Source organism: Leptonychotes weddellii, chromosome 5 (genome assembly GCF_054177405.1).
Source record: "Leptonychotes weddellii isolate Sample4059 chromosome 5, ASM5417740v2, whole genome shotgun sequence".
Classification (NCBI taxonomy): domain Eukaryota; kingdom Metazoa; phylum Chordata; class Mammalia; order Carnivora; family Phocidae; genus Leptonychotes; species Leptonychotes weddellii.
In genome coordinates this window covers 41,290,549-41,308,618 of record NC_138373.1, presented here as the reverse complement: position 1 = coordinate 41,308,618, position 18,070 = coordinate 41,290,549, and the positions used below count along the sequence as shown (strand labels likewise).

The 18,070-nt window shown below is 40.9% G+C and overlaps 1 long non-coding RNA gene across 1 annotated transcript; it reads right to left on the bottom strand.

The window, feature by feature from the left end:
* Positions 1–374: 374 nt before the first annotated feature.
* On the bottom strand, positions 375–10,155 carry LOC115941401 (uncharacterized). The gene is made up of 3 exons (XR_014145455.1): positions 10,011–10,155; positions 2,714–2,950; positions 375–664 (listed from the first exon to the last, which is right to left on the bottom strand). It is a non-coding gene; the product is annotated as an uncharacterized LOC115941401 (long non-coding RNA).
* Between the last annotated feature and the right edge of the window lie 7,915 nt (positions 10,156–18,070).

The following is an 18,070-nucleotide window of genomic DNA, read 5'->3' as shown; positions in this document are numbered from 1 at the left end:
AAGGAAAAAGGGAGAGAGAGAGAGAGAGAGAGGGAATCAGAGCATTTATAGATTAAAGAAACAGATCAGCTGATGGAGGTGTGTGGACTTTATTTCAACCTGAATCACATAGATGTCAACCACAACAACAAAATTATGAGACAGCTGACAAACTGTAGAAGAGGAACATTGACTCGAAATAGCATATACTGTTAATTTTCAGTGATAAAGTGTTGTGGCTATTTTTTTAAAGAGTCCCTATCTTTTAGAAATGCATACTGAAGCATTTATAGCTTCAAAATCATCTGATTGGGGTAGATATAGAAACAAACCAAAAAAAGATTGGCCATGAGCTGGTAATGAGTTGCTGGATGACGGGGACACAGAGGTTCATGGCATAATTCTGTTGCCTTCCATACATGTTTGAAATTATCCAAAACAATTTTTATAAAAATAGAAAGATTTCAGAGACATATTTCCTCTACCTCTGATACACACACAAAGTGTCTCTGAGGTTTGCAGCCGCGATGATCATAAAAGTGGTGAGCCAGAGAAAGTAAAAATAGAGTTTGGGGTAGAACAAGTTTGTTCTTGAGCATGTTGAAGTGAAGGCACCAGCAGTGAGTTGATGGGAAGGACTCCAGGCAGTCATTTAGGAAGGTTGGCTTGTAGCTTGGGAGAAAACCTGGTGTAAGAGAATTAGCAAGTTAGATGACATATATTATAGATATTAGCCCATGTATGCTCAGAAAAGGAACAAAAAATAAATAAGTTGCCAGAATAAGTACCGTTGTATGCTATTTTCCGACGTAGCCTAGGAAGAGAAGATGTAAAGGTGTGTGTTGGGTTTTATAAGTCCCAAATGTCATAACAAATGAATACTCGACCTTTGCATAAGTCAGGATGGGCTACGTCATGCACAAGAAAAGCAACCCCCAAATACTCAGACTTTGCGTAGGTCAGGATGGGCTAGGTCATGCACAAGCAACAAGCAACCCCAAATTTCAATGGCAAAACACCCATAAAAGTGTGTGTGTGTGTGTTATAATTTCTCTCTTATATACGTGGACAGCACTGGTCAGCATGGGTGCTTTGTTCATCAGGCTCCCCTGGAAGCAGGAGCATCACCAGAACAGATGTTTTGAGGGGAATGTGGGAATTTAAGCCTTAGATTAGAATCTAAGCTTCTTCCCTGTTTGCATGTCACTTCATCACCCATTTCATCAAACAAAGCAAGTGACAGTATTCTCTCTCCCCTGAGCCACATCTGAATTCAAAGGAAGCAGGACGTGCAGTCTTCCCAAATGCCCAGTAGAAGAAATGGAACATTTATGCACAGCTCTGTTACAAACTGAATCAGGTCCCCCTCAAATTCATATGCTAAGCCCCCATGTGACTGTTTGTGGAGACAGGACCTTTTAAGGATGTAATAAAAATTAAATGAGGTCATAAGAGTGGAGTCCTGAGTGAATAGGACTGGTGTCCTTATAAAAGGAAGAGATAGAAGGAATGTGCGCTCACAGAGAAAAGGCAGGCCATGTGAGTATACGGCGCGAAGGTGGCCATCTGCAAGCCAAGAAGAGAAATCTCACCAGATATCAACCCTGCCAGCACCTTGATCTTGGACCTCACGCATCCAGAACTGTTGGAGAATAAGTGTCTATTGTTTAAGCCCTCTTTCCATGATGTCTTGTTACGGCAGCCCTAGCTGACATCGACAAGCCCCAGTGGCTACCACAAGCACAGAGGCTGGGTCTCAGTGTGAGAAGCATCCTCAGCATTACACATCTTTTTTTTTTTTTTTTTAAGATTTTATTTATTTATTTGACAAAGAGAGAGAGCAAGGGGAGGGGCAGAGGGAGAGGGAGAAGCAATCTCCCCACCGAGCAAGGAGCCCTCCGTGGGACTCAATCCCAGGACCCTGGGATCATGACCTGAGCCAAAGGCAGATGCTTAACCCGACTGAGCCCCCAGATGCCCCAGCTTTACACATCTTCATGAGATTCCAGTGGCATTACTCTGAGGCTTAGACCATCTATCAAATTAAATGAACCTGGTAAAAACAAGTAAAAATCAGACACAAGTAAATGCTTCTATTAAGGACTCCTCCCTGTCTACGCCAAAAAGTATGTTCTAAGTGTTGTTTTCATACATTTCAGATGAGGATAAATAATCTAGGCTCCAGCTTTCGTCCCAACTTGTTTAACAAACAAAGATGCTGCCAAGTAAACTGTATTACTACTCTCCATTTAGTGTGGAAATGATTTGATACAGAGACTGCAGCCTACCTACTGGCTGGGATTTCTATAGACTCTTCTTCTGGCTTGTCCTTGACTGTGCTTCTGGTTTCCTGCCCCTGGGGTGGGAGGGGCTGTCCTCTCCCCATCAAGAGTAGGCTGAGCATCTTTTTTATGCTCTTCCATCAAGGCTTTTATAGCTTTCAGTGCTTTCCTTTTGCATATCAAAATTACCTTTTCACCTGGGCGCATTCCTCAGGGCGCTGCACCCCCAGGTCTGTTCTAAAAAGGGCTGCCATGGCCTTAGGACAGGCAGAAAGCTTGCTACTAGCTGGGGAATTCATCATTGCCCAGTCTGGGCTGGGGCCGGGCTTTCCACCGTGAGCACCTGACCAAGACCCTGACACACTGAAGCAGAGTGAACTTTAGGCAACTTGTCAAAGTTACAGCAGCAGATCTCAGGAAATAATAAAAGCAAATATTAACTGAGCACTTACTATATGCCAGACACAGATACAAGTACTTTACACAGGGTACAGGTAGGTCAAAGGGAAGGGACATTTCATCTCAACCGTGGCTCAGGCCTCCAGAGCCTCAGGAAAAAAAGTGTCAAGTATCCTCTGCTCCAGAGTGAAGTTGAATCCAGACCACCTATGCAGGACTTGCAAGGTGGGGTCTGGAAATAGGTGTTGGGATGGTTTGCTCGTCCTCTGTCTCCCGGAGTGTGTGGGAACCTGGAAGTCAAAGAGAAGAGTGGAGGTAATTCTTTGAGAAAATTGTTGGCATTTCTTCAGGGGGTTACCTCTTCCCCACCTGACAACTTAGAGGAGCTTCAAGGAGACACCTTCAGTCGGGTCCCCTGGAGTTTGGGAGATGTAGAGAATATGGGTGCCTGATGCCCGCCCGTGGAATATAAAGGTGATGGCAGTGCTCAAGGCAATAAACGACCGAAAGAGGCAGAGCTGTAGTAGGAGGTCCCTGTGCTTGCCCAGGGATGGAGGTGATGCCAGGAAGCCCAGGGTTCCCATGAGCCAGGAGACTCAGTCCAAGAGAAGTGCCTAGGGAAAGTGACCCAGGAAAAGGTGCCTTGCTGAGGCCCAGGAAGAAGGAACAACGGTTCTACACAACCCACACAGGAACCTCGTGACACAGTCTGCTGGGGACAGCCGTGAACCAGAGAGCATGGATGCTGGATCAATATGGTACCAACCACTTCACCTCCTAATCCTCTCCCCTTCCCCGATTGGGCCGGGGATGAGTGTGGGGACAGGGTAGGAGGGGACTAACCAAGTAAAAGGGACACTGCACCCTGCTCCACCTCAGGCTTCCTGGTCTGAGTAGCACCAAGGGAAAGAGAGGCTCCCAATGGAGTAAGAGTTCTGAGTATGTGTTATGTTGAGCTGGATGTTTTAACTGCTGAAACTGGAACATTCTTGTGACTAAAATGGACCAGATGGGGATGTGAATTGGGGTTCCTCAAAAAATTAAAATAGAACTTCCATATGACCCAGCAATCCCAATTTGGGGTATAGACCCAAAGGAAATGAAAACGACCTCAAAGAGATATTTGTCATCCCATGTTCACGGCAGCATTATTCACAGTAACCAAAACATGGAAACAATCTGTCAGTGGATGAAGAGAGAAGGACAATGTGATATATAGAAATATTGATATAGATTTATATATCTCTCTGTATAGATCTTTATCTTTATAATAGAATATTAGCCACGAGAAAGAAGGAAATCTGACCATTCGCAAAAATATGGATGGATCTTAAGGGCATTATGTAAACTGAAATAAGCCAGACAGAGACAGCAGAGACAGACAAATACTGCATGATATCACTGATATATGAAATCTAAAAAAAAAAAAAAAAAATTCCAACTCATAAAAGCAGAGAATAGAAAAGTGGTTGCCAAGGAGTGGGAGTGTAGGGGATAGAGGGGGAGCTTGGTAAAACCTCTTATACTGTCTTAAAATTTCATCTATGAGATGAATAGGGTGTGAGGATCCAATGTATAACATAGTGACTATAGTTGATAACACTGTATCGTAGAATTGAAATTTGCTAAGAGAATAAAAAATGTTCTCACTGAAAAAAACTAACTAAACCAGTGAAGTATCTGTTAACTAGATGGGAGAAAACCTTTCACACTGTATATCATTATGATGTACACTTTAAATATCTTACCATTTTATTTGTTAATTCTGCCACAATAAAGCTAAAAACAAAAAAAAAAGAAGGATCAGAAGGCTATAGACGCTGTTGGGACAGAACAAGAATTGGTCCAAACTTGGATTTGAAGGTGGATTTATCATTGTGCCCCAGTGAGTCCACATCAATTAGCAAATTCATTATGCTTGCCAAGAAGTGAAAAATAAAGCAAAACTTTGATAGCCCCACTTAGGAGAAAAAAAAAAAAAAGAGTACAGGTTTTAGAGTTAGACTTCATTTCAAACCTGGATCTTCCACTGCTGAGCTATGTGGCCTGGCCCAGTTACTTGACATCTCTGGGCTTCTATTTCTCCATCTGTGAAATAGGTGTTAGGTTATTTATTCCCCCTGATTTTCTCAGGAGGAAGGTGTAATAGTTGTTGGTATTTTATGGATAAGGAGGTTGAGGTGCAGAGAGGTTTAGTACAGTTCACCTCTCAGTGTAGTGAGTAAGTGGGTGATTAGGATCCAGTTCAACCATATGGCCTTATCCTTAACCACCGCAATATGGCAGCCCACCAAACTGAAAGCCCACTGAGGCCAAAGTCCTGCTTCCATTTTCACCTTTACTAAGTAGGAGAAATGGATCAAAGCTCAAGTGACATTGTCCATTAAATAGGGCCCATAATATCCATCCTAAAGACCTCATAGGACTTTCATATGATTCAAATAGGATAGTCTTTATGAAAATACAGATTACAAATTGCTTTTAAAAAGTAGACAATTATTATGGACTGAATGTTTGGGTCCCTCCAAAATTCATTTGTTGGAACCTAATCCCCAATGTGATGGTATTTGGGAATGTGTGTGAGTTGCAAAGCCAAAGATAAAGGTGGGGCCTTTGGGAGGTGATAAGGTCACGAGGGTGGGGCCCCCAGGATGTGGGATCAGTGCCAACCGGAGACCAGGGAGCTATGCATTCTGTCTCCACTGTGTGAGGACACAAAGAGAAGCTGGCCGTCTGCAGCCCACAAAAGGAGTCTCAGCATGCATGATCTGAGCACTCTGGTGCCCTGACCTTGACGTCTGGACTCCAAAATGGCGAGAAATACATGTCTGTTGTTCATAAATCACCCAGTCTCTGGTACTTTGTTATAGCAGCCCAAACGGGCTTAAGACAGCACCTAAATAATATTATTGTCTACTAAAGGTATTGGGTTTCTCACAGGGAGTTTTATTCAGAGGAAAAAATGTAATGAGAGAAAGATAATGAAGGAATCTCTAATGACACTTAGAGTTGTTTCCTTGGGGCCCTGACTCATCACTGGATTTAGCAACAACTTCATAATGTTTAACATCAATGGTACCATTTTTATTCTAATGAATATACAACGTTCAAGCCTCATTCCTTAGGACAGTAAATTTATGGCACGAGTGGAAGGCCACATTCCAAGCCCAAAAGACCCCAGCCAAAAGGAACTGTTTTTGAAGGACTGGAGCTGTTTACAGAAATATCTTCATACAGTGTTGTTTTAAGGAGTCCACACTTCAGCCACAAAGAAATTGGAGGAGCATATGTCTCAAGACCAGATATTACTATTTTATCTTTGGCTTTGCAACTCACACACATTCCCAAATGCCGATAGAATCTCCCAGAGCCTCTTGGTCCTATCCCTGAGCATTTTGAAGATCACGGGCTGGAGCCTGTATGTGGCCACAGGCCTTTCTTTGAAAGAAAGGTCTTGCCCCTTTACCAGAGTTATCCATTGGAAATAGAACGTGAGCATGAATGCCAGGCACAGATGTAATTTTCAATTCAAATAGTCACAGTAAGCCATGCACATGAAAGCCACATTTCTGTAGAAAGAAACAGGTGAAATTAATTTGAATAATGTATTTTCTGTAATCAAATATATTCCAAGTTTGTCATTTCAGCATGCAATCAGCATAAAAAATATTGAGATATTTTACGTTCCTTTTTTTCAGCCTAAGTCTTCAAAATCTGGCTTGTGTTTTTACACAGTGACAGCACATTTCAGTTCAGGCCAGCCACATTTCCAGGGCTCACTAGCCACATGTGGCTAGTGGCTTCCTAGTAAGTAGTCCAGGCTGATGCTTACAACCGGGCTTTTCCTGGATCCAAGGGAACCCCCGCTGAAAACAGAATGTCAAGCCTGGAGGCAGTAAGACTCACCTACAGAGTTATGGAACCCACCGTAGAGATCATCTTGTACATGGCAACAACTAAGAATTTAATATACAGTTGAACCTTGAACAATGTGGGGGGCTAGGGGTGCTGATGCCCCATGCAGTAAAAAAATCCGTGTATAACTTTTGACTCTCCAAAATCTTTACTAATAATAGCTTACTGTTGACCCAAAGCCTTACCGATCACATAAACAGTTGATTAACACATCTTTTGTATGTTGTATGTATTATATGCTGTATTCTTACAATAAAGTAAGCTAGAGGAAAATGTTATTAAGAAAATCATAACAGAAAATGCATTTATACTGTATCGTGTTTATCGAAAAAATTCTGCATATATGGACCCATGCAGTTTACACCTGTGTGGTTCAAGGGTCAGCTCTGTAGTCATCGGAAGCCTACATGGGGTAGAATTTGCAATTCACATCATTTTTCACTGATAAGAGGAGAGTATTGTGTTGACCCATCCACTCTACAACAGAAAGGATGTTGGGATGAAGAGCATAACCTCCTTAATTTCTCAATTCTCCAATATGAGGACAAGTTTAAGTTCGCAGATTTGCTGCAAATTCAACTTCTCAGGGCCAGACTCTTTATTACAAGAAACAGCTTTCCTAATCTGCAGGGAACTGGTAAAGGTCAATATTTTGGTTACTTTCTTTGACTGACAGAGAAGCTATACTCTCTGTACAAAGTGAATTGTCATTCTATTGAAATAGAGAATGGCCATCTTTTTATGGAATTGGTTATGTGTTCTATGTGGTTTTTTTTCTTGTTATTGTGCTTAGCAGTTCTTATTATTTTTATTAGATTTTGTTTTGGATCTCTATGATGGCTTCTTTATTACCTAAAAACAAGTCTGTTGATCTACCCTTTATTTATTTTTTTTTTTGTCGGTCTTTCCTTTAAAACAGGTTACACCATCTGAGTGCTTATTTCTCTTGGCAACTATGAGGTGATTAGGAAATTTACCCTTTCCATTCAAATTCATATGAAGGCTTTATTTCCCTGTGTGTCAGAAATGTTCCCTGCAATTCCTTCTTGATATTCAAAAAATTTGTGAAGATGCCCAAACATCTCCAGCTCTCTCCAGAAAGGTGCCATTTGGGTAATTCCTGATCACACTGTTGATGTTGGTAAGTCAGAACCATTTTATTCACTGAATGCAAGCAGTCCTTCGAAAAGAGTTTTATCTCTTTAAGTTCCAAGATGATTGTTCCCTTCCCCAACTTGCCCATATACCACAATCAACTTGTATGCCTCCCTGCCTACAGAGAGATCAGTCAATAAGTAATCCAAAAGCAGAGAACAATCGCAAAACTATTTATATTTCACGTTGCACCAAATTATGTGTTTGGGCTTGTTGTTTGTGATGTTGCCTAAGATTTACTGTGCTTTTTTTTATTTTGCTCAGATTGTTATTAACATTAAATCATGTTCCTCAAGCATCTACCAATTGAAAATAAGTGAATGCAAGGTTTTCCAAACATAATCAACAGAATGGCTAATCAAACCAAGAATAATCAAGAGCTCACTGTATTATCTCCCCTTTTTCATTCATTTGTGAAAAATTTACTGAGCACTGCTCTGGTCAAGGCATGGTGCTAGTCTCTGGTTCTGTTTTCAGGAGCTCACACTTTGGTAGAAGATATAAGGCAGGCAAATAAGTGACAAGCGTGATAGACAGTGATAGTTTTGTGAGAGAGACAGAGAAAAACTTATCTGCCATGGCAGTTCAAAGAGAGTAGAGAGGCATCAAAGGAAGTTATGCTTGAGACAGCATTTGAAATAGGTGTGAAGCAGTGGATTGGATTTGGACGTTGGGAGGTAAGAAGTAAATAAATACCAGGCAGAGGAAGCGGGGTTCATCTGAAAGCAAGTCACCTGCTCTTGAAGAAACTATATAACTGTGTGCTAATTTAGAGCACTCCTGGTCTGTGCCTAAGTCTCTGGGAACATGGGGCGCCTGGGTGGCTCAGTCGGTTAAACGTCTGCCTTCGGCTCACATCATGATCCCAGGGTCCTGGGATCCAGCCCTGGTCAGGCTTCCTGCTTCTCCTTCTCCCTCTGCCCCTCCCTCCTGCTCACGTTCTCTCTCTCTCTCTCTCAAATAAATAAAGAAAAAAATTTTTAAGAAAGACTCTCTTTCAAATAAATAAATAAATAAAAATTTTTTAAAAAGACCGGGAACATGAAAAAAAATGCACTGCTCACAAAAGAGCAAATTGTTACTTATTTAATAATGAATTAATTATTGGGACCATCCCCAAGATAAATGCCTTTTGTTTATGTAACTCATATGATACTAAAATCAGCAAAGTATTGGCCCTCCCCTCCCACAGACTTGTTGAGGCTTTCTTGTTACTTGATTATGTGTTTGAGGAATAAAATGCCTAATACTACCCTTTAGAAGGGAAGTGTAATTTCCACTCCAAACATTCGTTTTGTGTTCACAAAGTTGGTGGCAGACACACGCACGCACACACACTCATGGTGATGATTATCTCTAGCATAGTCAACATTTCTACTGAATGTATTTCTGAAGGGAAATGAAGTCCTAGTAAATATATATACTTGAGCTGGTAAGATGCCTGAAAAATTAGTACCTTTCTTTGATGCTTTCAATGCAAAAACGACTGCTTTTGTAATTAATGCCTTCGTTTAATCAGGAATGGATCAAGTTGGCCTATGCATAGGAGGGCCAGAAAAAAAAAAAATCCCAGCAGTATGCTAATGAGATGGTTATGAAGGGGATCAGGACATGCCACCCCAAAATATGCCACTTTGGTATAAGGATTATTTTGAGCTTAAGGCAACTGAGAAACAGCAGATTCGGGAGGAACAGGCTGCCCTCCTCTTTTCTGCCTAAAAGCAGAGCATATGTTTCCATGTGTAAAAGTGTCTCCCTCTCCTATAGCAGGAAGAAGAGAATGGGTCTTCGTAACCACAGAGGACACACCAACTTGAGTCTGCATAACAAATATTATTAAATAACTGTTTATCTTCCAGCTGTTTCCCCCATATATTTACTGCCCCTAGAAGCCAAATCCCTTTTCCTTTGTCTAGTCACTTCTCCACAACTTATCACCCTCTGTTAAAATGGCCTATAAACTCTCAAGCCAAACTGCTTCTTTCATTTTTCACCTCTTTTCTGTGAAGCTCCCATGTACAAACAAAATAAACCTTTTCTCCTATTTCTCTGTCTTTTGTCAGTTTAATTCACAGGCGCCGGTCACTGAACATAAGAGGATAAAGGAAAATTTTTTCCTACCCCGACACTGGTGACATCAGAACTCAATAAATGTTTGTTCAAAGATACTGACCAATAGCCTTAAGATACACTCTTACAAGCCCAGGTAATTATTAGCTGTAGCGGTTGAGCCTGGGAGGTTTATTTGTGACACACAGCCCAAGTGCAAACGTAAGTTACCTTTTAGAGGCATGTTCCAAGAACAAGTCTTCTGATTGCATTGCTGCATCCTCTCTGCTGCTCTCTGATGCCCCTTAACTCAGACAACCAGAGAATAATTAAACCTTTTCTCTTTCTGTTTTTCACATATACATGTTCTAGTTGATTAGCAGGGTGATAGAAAGTATCTGTGGTTCACTTAGCTGGGTTGGGCAGATCATAAATCTCACCTCATTGGGCCTTAAGAACTGAAGGGCTTCCTCTCAAACCCAGAAGCACATCCTGCCATTGGAAGATTTGAAGATGCATGCAAAAAAAAAATGATACTTTTTTTTAGGTTTTGTTTCCCAGGCAACTGCTCTCAATTCAGGATTGAATGAGAACAAGAGAATCCCCCAGAGGCACTTCTGTCCCCCACTTCTTCTCCTCCTCTTTACCACAATAAAGCTGTAAACTCTGAGGACCCAGGATGCTACCTTCCCTTGGAGAATGAAAGGAGATGCAAGGGCTAGTTCAGGAATGACGCTGAATCCACAAGGATAAAATGCCTACTGGCAGGCGATACGTTCTAGAAACCGTCTGTGTCAGATGGACAAGGAAGAGGCACAAGCTGACCAGTTCTGAGCCCTTCTGTCATTTGTCACAACTTGAAACAGCAGTTCATCTCAGTGGATAATGGGACAGGAAGGCTGGCCTTTTCAGACCCACAAAGTAAGTGAAGCCTTGGTGTCTGCACGAAAACTATGTTGTCACCAGGGTCCTACAGCACAACGCGAGCCATAGGTGTCCACTGCTGGAACCTCCTGTCGTGTGCATCATGAGGAGCCTGAAAGCACCAGGAGTTTGGAAATCATCTTGGCAGTCAGTACCGACTTGGAGATTTTCCAATAGTCTCAGGACCTATTAAGTGTACGTAATCCATGAAAACAGGCTTTGTCCTTGTGCTTAGAATGTAAGGGGCACTCCTCCCTGGAAGAGCGTGCCTCTCACCAGAATCCCTCTCAGTTTTCTGAAACGAGGCTGAGTTTGGGGAGGGGGTGTGGGAGGAAGACATTTTAAATGTGTTATTTCAAGATTTTTCTTTTTCAGTGTGCTCACGGCACGGAGCTTCCGATATACAGCTCGAGGATCATATGCCCAATTCGTCATTTGAAAACAAAAGTAGCTGTTGAGTGGTTAGGCATTAGACATTTTCTAGGTGGCTAAAAGGTACAAACCTGTTCTTTAAAAGAAAGACCCAGTTGAAAAATATTTTTATTTTTGATGGGTATTAAAGAGGGCACGTACTGCATGGAGCACTGGATGTTACAGGCAAACAGTGAATCAGGGAACACTGCATCAAAACTAATGATGTAATGTATGGTGATTAACATAACATCATAAAAAAATTTTTTTTTAGCAAGTTTTCACTAATGCCCCCCCACCCATCTATCACTACTTCTACCAAGTATATTTCTGAAAAATATTCCTAAAAATTCCTAATTTAGAAATTCCTTTCAGTGATGAAGCTTGTATAAGAAGAGAGGTTTGGAGACATGTGTTCTAGATTATTCTAGGAAAGTATTTATGACTTTTTTTCTGAATTTCAAGATTTCTTGCTCTCTTATCCTAATAAAATCAATCTATGTATTGCCACCCTGTATTTACTACTGAACTACAAAATTACAAATGTCATCAAATTAGTCATTTTCCAGCCATTTTTCATTTTGGTTTTTTGCTGTCTTCCGATGGCCTGTTCCATTAGATTGACAGAATTAGCTATTGAACTTTTCACTCAACATAATTTTCTTTTTAGCTCAAGCTGTTTTGCTCAAAGTCACTTAGAAGACAGTTTGGATTATCCCTCGCCCTCAGCCACCTCCACATTTCTAAACCTCTGTGTAAGCCCATTTGAATTGCCCAGTCACTGTCTAGACTCTAGACATGTGGGGATGGGGAAAAAGGGGAGGGTGTCTTCCATTTTCCAAATGCAGGACCGTCCTTGCTTCTTTCCTTTGCGTTATTTTGATTTGACTATATAAGTAATAAAATAATTTAGGAATCCAGGAGCTTTTCTCCAAGCAACATTTTGATAGTGTAAGTATCAGGCCTTATGTAGCATGGAATGCATACAGAACGTCAGGTCTGTATGTGAAAGGAGGTTTCAGGGGAATGTGACAGTACAAGGGACATCCCCGAGGAGTGGGAGGGAAGACAGCAAGGTGAACCAGGACAGTCGGGATGGCACGTTCATTACACAAACAGGAAATAGTACAGATTCACCAGTTGGGATGTTTTCATTTAGTGCAGCGAAAATTAATGTTCTTTTTTAAACCCAAGAATGCCAGTACTCTCTTGGTGTTTATTCTATTCTCAGGACAACTAATTTCACAAAATCTCCAGTAGAAAACATCATGGCAAGCAAAGAGTTCAAACAAGAGGACAAAGAAGAGGAAAGAAATGGGATAAAAAGAATAAACCATGAGTGAATCAAAGAGAAAGAAATGTAAGGATAAAAAAGAGAGTGAATATAAAGATGCCTCAGAAATCTGCAAGAGCAAGATCCCCCTTATCTGTATAAGACAAAGTTAAAGAAACAGAAGTTGTTCTGATGATGATATACATTACAAATGCCAAAGATTAAAAACTGCATGATTTCACACACTCTGACCTTCCGTTCTGGCGTTTTGCTCGAAGATTCTAGGCACATGTGTCTGTGAGCAATTCCAGAATTATACGTTGCAATGTAAGCAGCTCAGAATTTTATATCTGGTAGGGGTCTTGGAAAGGATTTAGTTCAAACCCCTCAGGATGCAGATAAAGAAAGTAAGAAATGCTTTCCCAGACCCGGAAATCCATTCCCTTCGTTCCAATTCAAGGAGAACAGATGAGGGTTATGGTAATGGGATGAGGCACACGGTGGGGGCGTTGGTGACTGTGGGTGAGGCCAGTGTTGGCTCAGCAAGCTATTATCTTTGCAGACCCTGCAGTTAGAGCAGTATTGCTCTCCGGAACATCAGCCTCAAATTGAAAATCATGCGTCTTTCGTAGGAGCCATCTTACTTTTGGAAATTTAGAGTCAGATGGGACAATCGCATCAGGTTCTGGAGCGAGATTTCTTCTAAAAACTTAAGGCACCCCTTTACAGAGCAAACTAATCTAAAACACTTTTGAAATTACTTGAGTCTGGAGTCAAAAATATTTCAGGCTTTTTATTTACAAAGAAACTATTTTAAGATAGGATCCAAATATTTTTTCCTATAAATCTGTCTGAACTGTTTTTGAGATCATTAGCCAGTTTTCAAAGAATTTTCCTGTTTAGCAAAGGGAAGGTTTGAAATATTTTTAAAACTGCAGAGTTAAAAAATTTTTCAAAAACATGTTTCCCTCTGAAAGCTTTTTTTGTTAGTGCCCATGATTTTCCCATATGCTTGTGTATGTTATATAAGAGCTTATCACCTTAGGCTGAAGAGAAGTCCATAAAAAGGCCATTACACTTTCCAAAGTAAATATTTTTCCTATTACAAAAATAACAAATATTCAAAAAAGAAAGTTCAAAAAACAAATACAAATATAATTAGAAAAACATGACTCATAAGTTAATCATTGTCAACATTTAATTATGTTTTCTTGTAGGGTAATTCTCCAACACATATTTTTTTGTCTATAATTGTCGTAAAATTGAGTTTAAAAAGAAACTGAAGACAGGATGTTCCTAGGTGGTGAGGGACTTGGATTATCTGTAAAACATCTCAATTTTTCCTGCTTCAGAGTGTCTTTAAGGGCTACCAACTGGTTTACCTAATACTTGTGGTGTTTTACTACTGTCTTTGTCAAGCACCTTACAGTAGGCTTTTAAAATGTGTTTCTGTCCATAAAATCTCTGCCTTTTATCTTGTCTCTTCTTTTCTTTAATATTGAGTCTTCAATCACTGGAGTGTCGAACTACCAGAGTACCACTTCACAAACTTGTCCTTCCCTCAAAAGAAACCAAACAGCTATCTAGCAAGGAAGGAGTGGGTTTGAAGGGAAATGAGAATCAGAAAGAACAGCCCACAGCCAACAAAGAAGCGTGAATTCATTAGTAGAGCATTTCTTCCCTGGAAATGTTCTTAGACAGAATTGTAACTGTCTGTAAGAAGGATGTTGTCAATGTAATGTAGCAATTTGGTGTACATTTTTATCCCATAGAAAGGATACATTTTGCAAATCAGGTCACACCCAGTGGGTGTTCAGACCTGAGCACCTTCCTTCAGAAGAGCCCCACTGGTCTGTGGCTTACCCATGAAGACAACATGGTGGCAAGATGATAGAGCAATGGTGGATAAATGAGTGAAGGTATTTGATCTGGAAGTAGAGGGCGCTCTCAGGAGCTGTACCAGTGGACTTCAGCCATCTGAGAGACTGGTGTGCTAAAGGAGTGTCAGCTTTTTTCTGTGTGACTCCAGAACCCAGTATGTGGATTTATCAAAGACTAGGAATCAGCTCTCTAAAATTAATTTGTTTCTAAATATTGAGATTTTCCCAAACGTCATGGTATGCCTTGTCCATGCTTCTATCCTGGAAAGTTTAATAAGCAGTTGCTAAGCAACCATCTAACTAGAATGTTCTAAAGAGAATTTCTACCCTGGGTTGTACATTGTAGGGGGTTAGACTGTTATGTCTCTAACGTGCCTTCAACTCCCAAACTCAAGGATACATGTTACTGCTAAAAAGATCTCTACATCAGGAAAGAGATTGGACTATGCACCAGATGACTCTGAGTCTTACTACTCTTTAAATTCTTAGTGTTTTGACAGTCAGCTCAGGAATCATCCCAGAGTCGCAGCCTTTTTTTTTTTTTTTTTTTTTAAGTCACAAAAGCACATTTCTTAACAGATCTTAATTAAACAGATCTACACAGGGCAATCCACTTCGTGGTAAGAATTAAGTCCCCAAGACAATGAGTAGAACGTCCACAAGAGCCTCTCTACTAAAGTATTTTGCCGCAGTTTTGTGCTAATAAACATTGCAAAGCAATGAGATTTTCTAATTTCCTCGTTCTTATTTTTCACGACAACATCTGTTGACCTACAACTGGCATCCAGCATAGAACATATGTGCCAGAAATTGTAAAGGTAGGCAGGAGCAGAAAGGGAGGGGGCACCGTTCAGGAATAAGGAGTAGAAAGAAGGAAGGCAAGATGTTGGTTTTTGCTTTTGTTTTTAAAATCACTTTTTAAAGCCAGAAACGAAATACAAAATACCCACAAAAGGATAAAATCAACACTGAGCTGGTATGGGCAGATGGAGGCTCTTCGTAGGGATGGCTGCTTGATGGAGCTGTGTGCTGAAAGTCATGACGGTCCCCAAGCAAATGACCATTTAATGACTTTATTATATTTCCCTTCCAAAAATTGGTGACACTTCCTGCTAAATGTTTACAGGTTTTTTTGCTTGGTTTGTGTCATGTCAAACCTGCTTCGAAGGTCAGCAGCACCCAATCCTGCCATCCTTCTAACTCTATGCTATGTTTCCTTCCGCAACGCAAAACCATTCCTGACTTTCCCCCAGGGCATCTAAACTAAGATAATCGTGAGTTTCGAGGGTATTCACAGAAGAGAAGGGAGTTTTAAGTGCATCTGTTCTCTCAAAATGTCTGATATTTTTGCAACAAACCTTTAAATGATGCGTGGTTCAGGCACAAGGCCATTTGAGATTTGACCCCATTGTCACTCTGGACCTCACGTTCTGCTTTGCCTCAATAGGGCTTATGATAACTAAGCAAGGTGGGAGTGAAGGCAAAAACAAAACCCCAAAAAAACACCATTTTTTTCTTCCAGAAATGTGTTTTTATTTCTATTGGCACGATATTTAGAGAGAGAAAAGGGATTGAATAAAAAATAATTGTGTTCACTAAAAGAGATAGCTTCCCAGTGCATAGTTACAGATAGTTTTTTTGAACCACTAGTTGCTAAAACTAATGATTACCTCTGGCCTCAGTTGGAAATAACCTAGTATCCAATTATAGCTTCCAGAATAGTTTCCATCTCCTCTTTAGAGCAGGAGTCAGCAGCAATAAAAGGTAATTAGCAAGAACTGCAGGGCCAGCATATTTTCTACACTGGGTGACAAAGTTGAGTTCAACTGAATGAAGGAAAAACGACTTCATTTTCTCCCTTTGATGGCAATTTTGACTGCTAATGTTGCTATGTATTTGAAGTGTTCTGAGACTGCATAAAACCACTCCCACGAGGATGAGGGAAACTGAATAATGACTGTGTGAGAACCAGGATAATTGATGGTGGTAACCCAAACCAACGAGGGCTTGATTGTTTTTCAGACTCTGATAATCAATTGTCTCTGCTCTGCCAATGAACTGGGGACTAGACAGGAGCACAGACTAGAAATAGACATGTATAGAGAGGTCCAGTGGAAAGCAAATTCTTTTATTATTTTTTTAAAAGATTTTATTTATTTATGAGAGAGAGAGAGAGCACAGAGGGAGAGGGAGAAGCAGACTCCCCCCTGAGCAGGGAGCCCGATGCGGGGCTCGATCCCAGGACTCTGAGATCATGACCTGAGCTGAAGGCAGACACTTAACTGACTGAGCCACCCAGACACCTCAAGGAAAGCAAATTATTTTAAAAAGAATGAAAATGTACTGTTTTATTTTTTAATTTTTATTTAAATTCAATTAACATATAGTATATTATTAGTTTCCGAGGTAGAGTTCGGTGATTCATCGCTCATTACATCATCTGTAATGCCCTCATGTCCATCACCCAATTACCCCATCCCTCCACCTCCCCGCCCAGCAACCCTCAGTTTGTTTCTTGTGCTTAAGAGTCTCTTACGGTTTGTCTCCCTCTCTGATTTTGTCTTGTTTTATTTTTTCCTCTATTCCCCTATGATCCTCTGTTTCTTTTCTTAAATTCCACATATCAGGGAGATCATATGATAATTGTCTGTCTCTGATTGGCTTATTTCGCCTAACATAAGACCTTCTCGTTCCATCCACTTCATTGCAAATGGCAAGATTTCATTTTTTTTTTTTTTTGGATGGCTGAGTTGTACTGTAATTTTTAGTAGAAAGCTGATAATAAGGCAAATGGGCTCCCAGGGTAAAGATGTAATGACAACCTCCACCAGTTTCGTGTGGCTACCTCTGGCAAAGCATTCCATTCTCATTCACTCGATAGACATTTTTGTGTGTGTTCTCTATCTTCAGGGATGGGAACTCAAGGGGCTCAAAGTCCAGTGAATGGTGGGGGCAGGGAGGGGGAGACTGTTTAGAAAAGGGTTAAAAAGGAATAATTTCTAGGACTGTCAAAGTTAGTTGCTAGTTAATAGACATGCCTGAAAACGGGCGTGAGGGAGGGGGAGCAAAAGAAAAAAAAACAAGCAAAAAGGGAAAGGGTTAGATTTCTAGAGGCTGAAGCCGTAGACCTTCGCATTTGGTCTAAGATGCTTGAAGTCCAGGGATCTGCACTGGAAGGGATTTGAGATTCCCACCAGATGTGCCCATCTGTCATCTCCTTTTTGGGTGTCCCAGGAATCGAGTTTTACAGGTATTTGTACCAAGCTGACCTGATTGTATTTGAATTCTCCTACCCTGACACCCTGTTGTGTATTTCCTGCCCTGTCCTACAGTCTGCATTAGCCGTGCCTTAAACTAGTCGAGAGAGGCACAAGCTCCCATATTTTATAAATAGGCACAATGGGCACCCAAATCTGGGTTTCTCCCTCTGAGAGTGGCCAAGGGCTCTGAAGATCTGGATTCTGAAAACAGTCTTCCTTCCAGCATCCCGGGTGTCTCCAGGGAAACGATTAATTCCTCTGTATCTCATTTCCAGAGAAAAGATCAAAACTGGCAGGAAAATTCCTAACTCCGTAGCTATTACTGTGAATGAGCAAAGTGTGCCTTATAATTCACATGACTGCAGTCAGAATTCTCCATAACAAAGAGGACTCCAGTTGTGTACAGAGAAATAGTGGGAAAGCACATCAACAGGCCATGGGTCATGTCTGTTGCCCTTAAAACTACTGTCGCCACTCAGGGCCCTTTATAAATGAGCAGATCTGCAAAGGCCAATGCATGGTGTGAATCACCCCATCTTTCAC